The sequence below is a fragment of the Chionomys nivalis genome, chromosome 23 (genome assembly GCF_950005125.1).
Source record: "Chionomys nivalis chromosome 23, mChiNiv1.1, whole genome shotgun sequence".
NCBI classification, from domain to species: Eukaryota; Metazoa; Chordata; class Mammalia; order Rodentia; family Cricetidae; genus Chionomys; species Chionomys nivalis.
Genome location: NC_080108.1, coordinates 33,775,126 through 33,783,255, shown reverse-complemented (window position 1 = coordinate 33,783,255; position 8,130 = coordinate 33,775,126). Strand labels below are relative to the sequence as shown.

Below are 8,130 nucleotides of genomic sequence, written 5' to 3'. Positions count from 1 at the left end.
GGCATGACATGTAAGATGAGGTTTGATATTTATTTAGTAGGTTATAAAAGGGAAAGGGTAGAAGGAGAGAAGAGCAGAGATAGAGAGAGGCAGAGAGATGGATAGGTAGGTAGATAGATAGATAGATAGATAGATAGATAGATAGATAGATAGATAGATAGATAGAGACAGAAGGGGAAGGGGAGAAGTAGAGAGAAACAGAAGCTGCCTCATTGGCAGGAAGATGGAAAAGAAAGAGACTTGGACTGCCAGCAGTAAGGAAGGTCTGTGTGCCTCAGTGAATGAATGGGGGAGGGATCAGGGGGGACTTGTCTCTTAAAGGGACAGGACATATCATTACACACACAAACATACAGATTCCTAAATAAATACAAAAATCATCTATATGTGCTATATAAATGAAAACTCAAATTTTACTGTGTTAATCAATTATGACAGAACATTTGAGAAACTTTTTACCTAGTATATCTTTGGCAATTTATATGATTAGTAAAATGATTAGTAGTAAATGACATTATTGAGTCCTTAAGTTATTTCAGATATGTTGCATTTATAAGCGTGTGTGTGTGGTTTTATTTTCATATTTCAGCATGTCTGAAAGCAGAAAGTGGGAGTAGAATAATCTTGTTCTTATTCTCAGTGCAATTTCATCAATACTGGATTTCTTGTGGTTTTATACAAATTTTAGAAAAATGTTGATCATTTCAAGAAAAGAATGGCTCATATGGAGGTCTGTATGCCACTGTATGTAATCTCTATATTGCCTGTGAATATTGCAGTTATAATACTATTGAAACTACTTGTCTAGGAATTTATACCTTGCTAAATTTATGTAAATGTTACTGATCATATGAAAATGATTTTCTGTTTAAGTGTACATGTATTACAGTTTCTCAATATTTATTCCTAAACACTTTCCTGTTTCTTTTATAAACATGATGTAGAGTCTCACAGGCTTGCTCATGATAATTTCAGACTCAGGCGTGGGTGAAGTGCTTCTCCCTAATTTCTGAGAAGGTTTCACTAAAGACACACTGATCGCACCTAGCTGGTTATACAGTAAGTCTAGTTTTATTTTTCCCTCTCCTTTCCAATTACTAATTTCTTGCATGTAACATTGAATGAATTTTTTTATCTATTCATGTAATAGTATGTTTGATGGATATATTTATAAATCCAAATACTTTGTATATGTCTTACTATTTCTGTAAATCATACATCCCATTCATTTTAACTAGACATAGTTTATGTTTCTTACTATAGAAACAAATACTGTTCATTTTTTCCAGTAATTTTCCTGAAGACAATGTCCAGTAAATGTTCTGTGAAGTGGTATCCACTTGTAGCTGTTTCTTTCTAAAATTTGGGGGACATGCTGAACCTTTGAGTATTGTAGTAATTACTTCCATTCAAATTTGTAAAATTCAAGTTCAATGCATGACCTGATTTCTAGAATTTTTTTTTTTTTTTTTTTTTGGTTTTTCGAGACAGGGTTTCTCTGTGGTTTTGGAGCCTGTCCTGGAACTAGCTCTGTAGACCAGGCTGGTCTCGAACTCACAGAGATCCGCCTGCCTCTGCCTCCCGAGTGCTGGGATTAAAGGCATGCGCCACCACCGCCCGGCTAGAATATTTTCTTCTTCTTTGGTTTATCTTTCATAATAAATAGAAAGATTTCATACATTTATATGAGTTTTAGTCATTTTTCATCCCAGTTCTCCTGTCCTGTTCTACTTCTCCATTAAAACTATATTTCTTAACTCACTCTCCTATATACTATTTTATATTTAAAATACAAGAATTTAATAAAAACATGAGTATTTGCATATTTTCACATCACTATCTCTCAAACTTTTACTGTGTAGTCCTCACCCCACTCTCAAATTTATTACCTCCTAATTCATTATTTTTATTATGTATTACACACAAATCTATATACACACAGTAGTATGTAATTATAACCAGTTGATTTTTGGTTCTAAAATTTTCTGTGAATTTAAAAATCAAATGATAATGCTGTTAGATATTACATCATTTTATGAAAGTGGTAGTAATGGTCTCTAAGTTATATGGACTCAACAACCATGTAATATTTGTGATTTGCAATATTCAATGTGCTTTATGTCTTTTAAAGGAAGACATGTGCTCAATTAGGTAGATATTAGCTATTAATGAGATTTATGAGAAAGTATTGTACCTTCAGTGAAATCTAGCCATGCTGGTCATTATCATTCAAAGTTATTATAACTATATTGGACATTTCAAACCTTTTTGTTTCCTTGACACCTTTCCTATAAACTTCCTGGTCTCTGATAGCTATTCTGCAGGCCCAGTGATTTATGTAGCTCCTGTTCAAATTTTTATAGTTCCCTAACAAAAACTCAGTGTTTCAGCAACAGGGACTTAACTTCCAATTCTTGTAAGCAACCAAGGTCACCACAAATAGACTATTATCTTGATAGTATCCTGTGCTCCCTTACCAACAATTTGAATGGAGTTTTTTGTCTGGTTTTGATGTTTTTCTTAGGTAGTCATTGCCCCTATTGTGCAGATTATCTTCCAAAATGTGTGCAATTTCTGATTATCTGTATACATAATTGATATGTATTAAATAATTTTGAGAAAATGTAAAATATTTATTTCTTATTTTGACCATCCTTGTAGTTTCTCCTTATTGTTTTGTAATTTTACCTAATAGAATCACTTTGCAGAAATAACAAGTCATAGTATTATGTATGTTCTTCTTATATTGTTTAAATCTAGAGTTGTGGAATATTTTATACTTTCTGATCAATTAACTTATCCAATATAATGTTTGAAAATACTCGAATCTCTTGACTAACCTATCACTTTTAATAAGGTATATCAGGACCTGTTTCTGATTTGACTTTTTACTTCATTTTTGTCTATTATTAAATGGTAGTTGCTATTTTATTTGTTATCACTTTAAATTATTTATGATGCATAAAAGACATCATACTGGTAAAATAAGTAGCAGAGTGAGCAGTTTTAAGAGATGGGTGGTGATATACACATGGGGCTTGTATGCACACTGCCTTTTCTTATTCAGGGTCTTCTCCTAACATCTTAACTAATAGGCAATTGTTGATGCTGCAAAATCCTCTATTTGTGTCACCAGGCCTGTTTGAGTATATAATTCATCATACAAAATACATAGTTTTCTTTATTATAATATTTTTCAGACATTTCTGCTTCCATATTACAAATTATTTTATTATTTGTGACAACAATTAATTCATAATAAATTGCTGTCTTTGCTAAGTTTTAATATCTAGATATTTATTGGTATATGAAATTTTCAATGTGCTTTACATGTTGTTGAGTAAGGAACTCAGTTTGCATATTGAATCCACTTGTCCCAAGAGTTTTTAAAATTACTGTGTCATCTGCAAATATCAGAAGTTTTTGAAATCCAGTGTTATCATACACACACACACACACACACACACACACACACACACACACTTGCATATAATCCCATTATAATCCTATAATTGATCTACCAGTCTAACAGACTGGTGAGCTTTAGGATCGAATTCAGGCTATGTCTATATGAAAATAAGCTGGAATTGGATGGAGGAGGAACTCCAATGTTGACCTTGTCTTCATAAAACTGTTCACATATTGCAGAATCCTTACACATACGTATAAATAAACACAAATGTATTTAAGTGTTCATTTGGTGCACCTGATTTCATTTCACTAATATATATTTAACTATATACCAAATCCAAATGACTTCATGGTAAATAATTTGTCCTACGTTTTGAAATATGAGTGAAAACTTTAGTTCCCAGTCTTTATTCTTTTATATGAATATTGTGTTAATCTTGGCTATCTTATGGCAGTTCCTTATGAAGTTAAAATGACTTTGACTATAGACCACAAAGTAATATATCTTCACTGTACATGGGATACTTTAAGCCTCTGAATAGCTTTAAAAATTATTGGCTTCTAAAGTCAATGTATTGCTATGTTTTAAATATAAATGCATGCTACTAATAATCATAAATACATGGTTATGACTTTAAGTGTACTAAGATCTATTTATTCATATTTTGTCCTTTAACTTATATTGTTTATTTCTCATACAGCATCTGACTATGCTGTTCAGAAAGGTTCCAGTTCAAGCAGTAAAGTCATACTTCCTCTCTGCATCCCAAAACCTGACAATGGAGGAGAACCCATCCCTGAGTTTATGGTACTGTAAAACCATTTACTTTCTGTTTTCATTTGGGATTGTTGATTAATCATGTAAATAATTAGATTGAAGGCTACTTTTTTATTTTGTGATTTGCAGGTTGTTTTGCTTAAGTATATTCTTTAGATTGCTGAGTACATTACTTTACACAAAGTTATGCCCTCTTTTTCAATAATATTAAGAATCTTGTTTTACTTGAGGACCACACAGTTAAGAACAAGAAATGTGTAGTATTTATTTCTGACAAAAACTGTTTTGAGTAAACCTTTGAGGACAAAGTGAGATGGAGTAGCAAATGTTAATATTCAACATGCACAAGTGCTGTCTTGTAACGATCTGCATATTCGATGCTTCCATACACATATGTCATATTTTCTAAGTGATAGAAAATATTTTGCTTATTATCACATATTCTTTCCAGTTCATTGTCATTAGGGATGTAGATGTGTAATTTTCTTCCTTTTAACAGTTTTAACTCTTTTATATTCCAATATACTCCAACGTAAGAAAAGTAGCTCAAAATTTTCACAAAATTACCAGTATTTATAAGGCAAATTATCCTGAGTAGTCAGTAAATGAAACAGAGCAACAATTAGATCATCTTAGAAGGGGATACTGATGAGATGCGCCTTCATTACTCTCTTCAAACTTGATCAATACACAAGTTTTCTTTTGTGGGATGATGAATGATATAGGTGAAGGTTTGTGCAATCAATGCACTTGGTTTTTTTATGGATAATGAAGTTTGATATCTTGTATTTAATACAGTGAGATATTCTGGTAGTGCAAAAAATAGGAAAATGTTGTCAAGAAGAAAATTGGTAAAAATCCTGGAAATTATGGAATTTAATTTGTAGATTACTAGATCTGTCAGCAATGGTTGTTTGCATTAACATTTTCATGATTTAATTGATTTAAAAAAGGAACCTAAATGTCTATGAAATTCTTGCTCTCTTTTTCTCTCTCTTCTACCTTGATAGTGCACTAAGATAGCATCACAATATTTTTAATGTAGATTTTATTTAGTGGGATCACCTTTTATATGTACATATATCATATTCCTGAAATGCTAAGTGAATATGTTGAGACTGAAAAGTAGTGTAGTTTATGTGATTATCCAACATACTAAATCTAGCTCAGTAATTTTCCTGATTAGAAATATAACTACCTTCCTTAGAACTCCTTTTCTCTTTTCTTCTTCCACATCACACTTTCATTTTACCACTGGTTAAAATAAAGTGCATGAGCAGGAAGACCCTAGCATTTTAACAAATTTAAGCCATTATCAATTTAGAACTTGTTCCACACAAATGGGAAAATCTGATGTATGTAAAAAATATAGATCATGTACATTTAGTTACCAATATTGCAAAGAAGTATGGTCATTCCTTATTTGAGCTGGAAAAATACAGACTGAAACACTAGAAAGGACTGCCAGAGAATGCTGCACGTATTGTTCACACCTGTTGGAACATTGCTGCTTAGACATTCCATTGGCTCAGCCCCAAAGTAATCACACAGAAACCATTATTTAAATCCCTGCTTGGCCCATTAGCTCTAGCTTCTTATTGGCTAATTATTGCATCTTAATTTTTCCCATTTCAATTAATTTGTATTAGGCCTCAGGTCTGTGGCTTTTTGGGAAATGTTCCAGTGTCTGTGTCCAGTGGGGCTACATAACTTCTCTATGATTATGCCCTTCTTTCACTTACTTTAGTTTTCCTGGCTTAGCTGTTTCTGCCTTGCTCCTCTATAGGCTCAAAACAGTCCTTTATTAACCAATGATATTAACAGCATAAAGAGAGGAATCCCAATTCACCTGCCCTTCTACGTTTAAATAATTATAGTTATAATATGTATATCTACTTTATCTTTTATCATAACTATGGAAAACTATAACTATATATCTATTTCTGAACTCCATCAAAGACTCCAGATGGTTATAATATTACCTAAGTAATCAGGAAGTGCATTGTAAACAACTTCCAAAACTCTAGAACTGACAGAGACATCTCGCTACCTGAACAATTACCCAAAACTCTTCTGTACATTTGGAGCATCCATCTTCAGCGTTCAGGCACATGGTATCCAGCAAACTTTTCCATTATATAGGACATTTTAAAGACAATTCTGCTTATAATGGCAGTTTGTCAGTAACTTTTTTCTGTGCCCTGAAGAATGTCTTGTAGACTCTTTTATCTTGCCTAAAAGATCATCTCACCTTTAGGCAAGTTCAACAGTCATTTTTCTGTGGGTCCTGCATGTCCAGTTCACATAGCATGCCATCAAGCAGTCAAGGCAAGAGCAATTTCTTGGCCAGATGGCTAGCAAACTCTATAAGGAGCCTTTTTGATGCCCATCATCCTCTTGAAGTAGCTTAGTCCTGCCAGGAGCAGATGTGTCTCACTGCAATAAAACGTCCCAATTATTAAAACACTTTAAATGTCCTATTCTGAAGGTCTCTGAAAGAATTGAAGAAACCCTATCCATCTGAAATATGTATCTGTAAATCTACAAAATTTTACATGACTATAAACTTGACTATTGTTGCTGATTCTCTATTTACATATAGTTCTTAATTATACAATACATTTTTTTCAATGAGAGCATATATATATATATACATACATATAAATTGACCTTAAATTTGTACCAATAAACCAAGATTTAAACCATTACAAATCACTATAGAATATCTCCTTTAAATGTAAACAAAGTCTTGTAAACAATATTTGGGAATATGTGTGCAATTCTCTAGACTAATTTCTGCTGAATGGGAGTGCTGTTAACTAGGTCTTTAATGGTGTATCACGTGTGCTAGGTTTTGCTGTGGGACATTGGTCTATACCCTGTTTATTTTATTTTAATAAATTCTGATTGGTCAGGCAGGAAATAAGTCAGGGCAACAAGAGCAGGAGAATTTTGGGAAGAGGAAAGCTTAGTCTGCAGTCTTTATCCAGCCACAAAGGAAGCAAAATGTGAGTGCCTTGCTGAAAAAGGCTATGGGACCTTGTTGGAACAGATAACTATGACAGAATCATGCCAACATGGACAACTACATCTTCACAAAGCCTGAGAGAGCTTGGAAAGTAATTCTAGTCAGAAAAGAACAGAGTTAAGCACAATTTATTGATAGGGGCATTTTCTCAGGTGCACTCTGCTTGCTAGAGGCAAGCACTCTCTTTTAAGAAGGGCTTCCTGACTCAGTGTTAGCTGTAAAGCCTTGCAGCTCTTTTAAAAGGTCCTGCCATGGAAAGCTTAAATGGTGTTGATGAAAAGTTTACCACATGGTTCTTTTTTTTTTTTTTTTTTTTTTTTTTTGGTGGCAGTGATCTTGAAACACCATAGAGTGGTGGCAATAAACATGGCTTTGGCCGATACCTCTGCCATGAGGCTGGAATCCCAGAAAGCCAAGGAATGGGCTGGATCCAACCATCAAACTCTCGGTTTTAATCCTAGCCATATCACTTAGCAAATTAAAGGCTCATGTGTTCGGAGAAAGAGAGATATACAGTAAAGACAGATTCAAATGAAGAAAACCTCTAAATGGTTTAGAGTGTGTTTAAAAATATATGATGGCTTGGGAGATAAAAGATAATAGGTTAAAATAAAGCCACATAAAGATGAAGATTATGCAGAGAGCCTAGATACTATATGTTCTCATGTTCTCTTTGAATTATTTGAATGCTGAGGAATGAGTGACAGATGCCAAAATATATTTGTTTATAAATGCTGCTGAATTAATCCAAGATAGGTATTTTGAAAATACCTTTACTTAGAAATTTTTTCTTCTCTCAATTCTCTCTTCTTTCAATAAACCAAGATCCATATCAATGCAAATCTCTAAAGCATATCTCCCTTTATATATAATCATACATTTATCAATAATATTTGATATTTGGGTGTCATTC

At 33.1% G+C, this 8,130-nt stretch overlaps 1 long non-coding RNA gene across 1 annotated transcript in view; it reads left to right on the top strand.

Annotated features, from left to right (window-relative positions):
* Window positions 1-942: 942 nt before the first annotated feature.
* The window catches only part of LOC130865384 (uncharacterized), a 29,886-nt gene continuing 22,698 nt past the window's right edge, over window positions 943-8,130 (top strand). The window contains exons 1-2 of the long non-coding RNA XR_009056122.1: window positions 943-1,059; window positions 4,113-4,219. This is a non-coding gene — a long non-coding RNA (uncharacterized LOC130865384). The remainder of the gene's footprint in view (window positions 1,060-4,112; window positions 4,220-8,130) is intronic.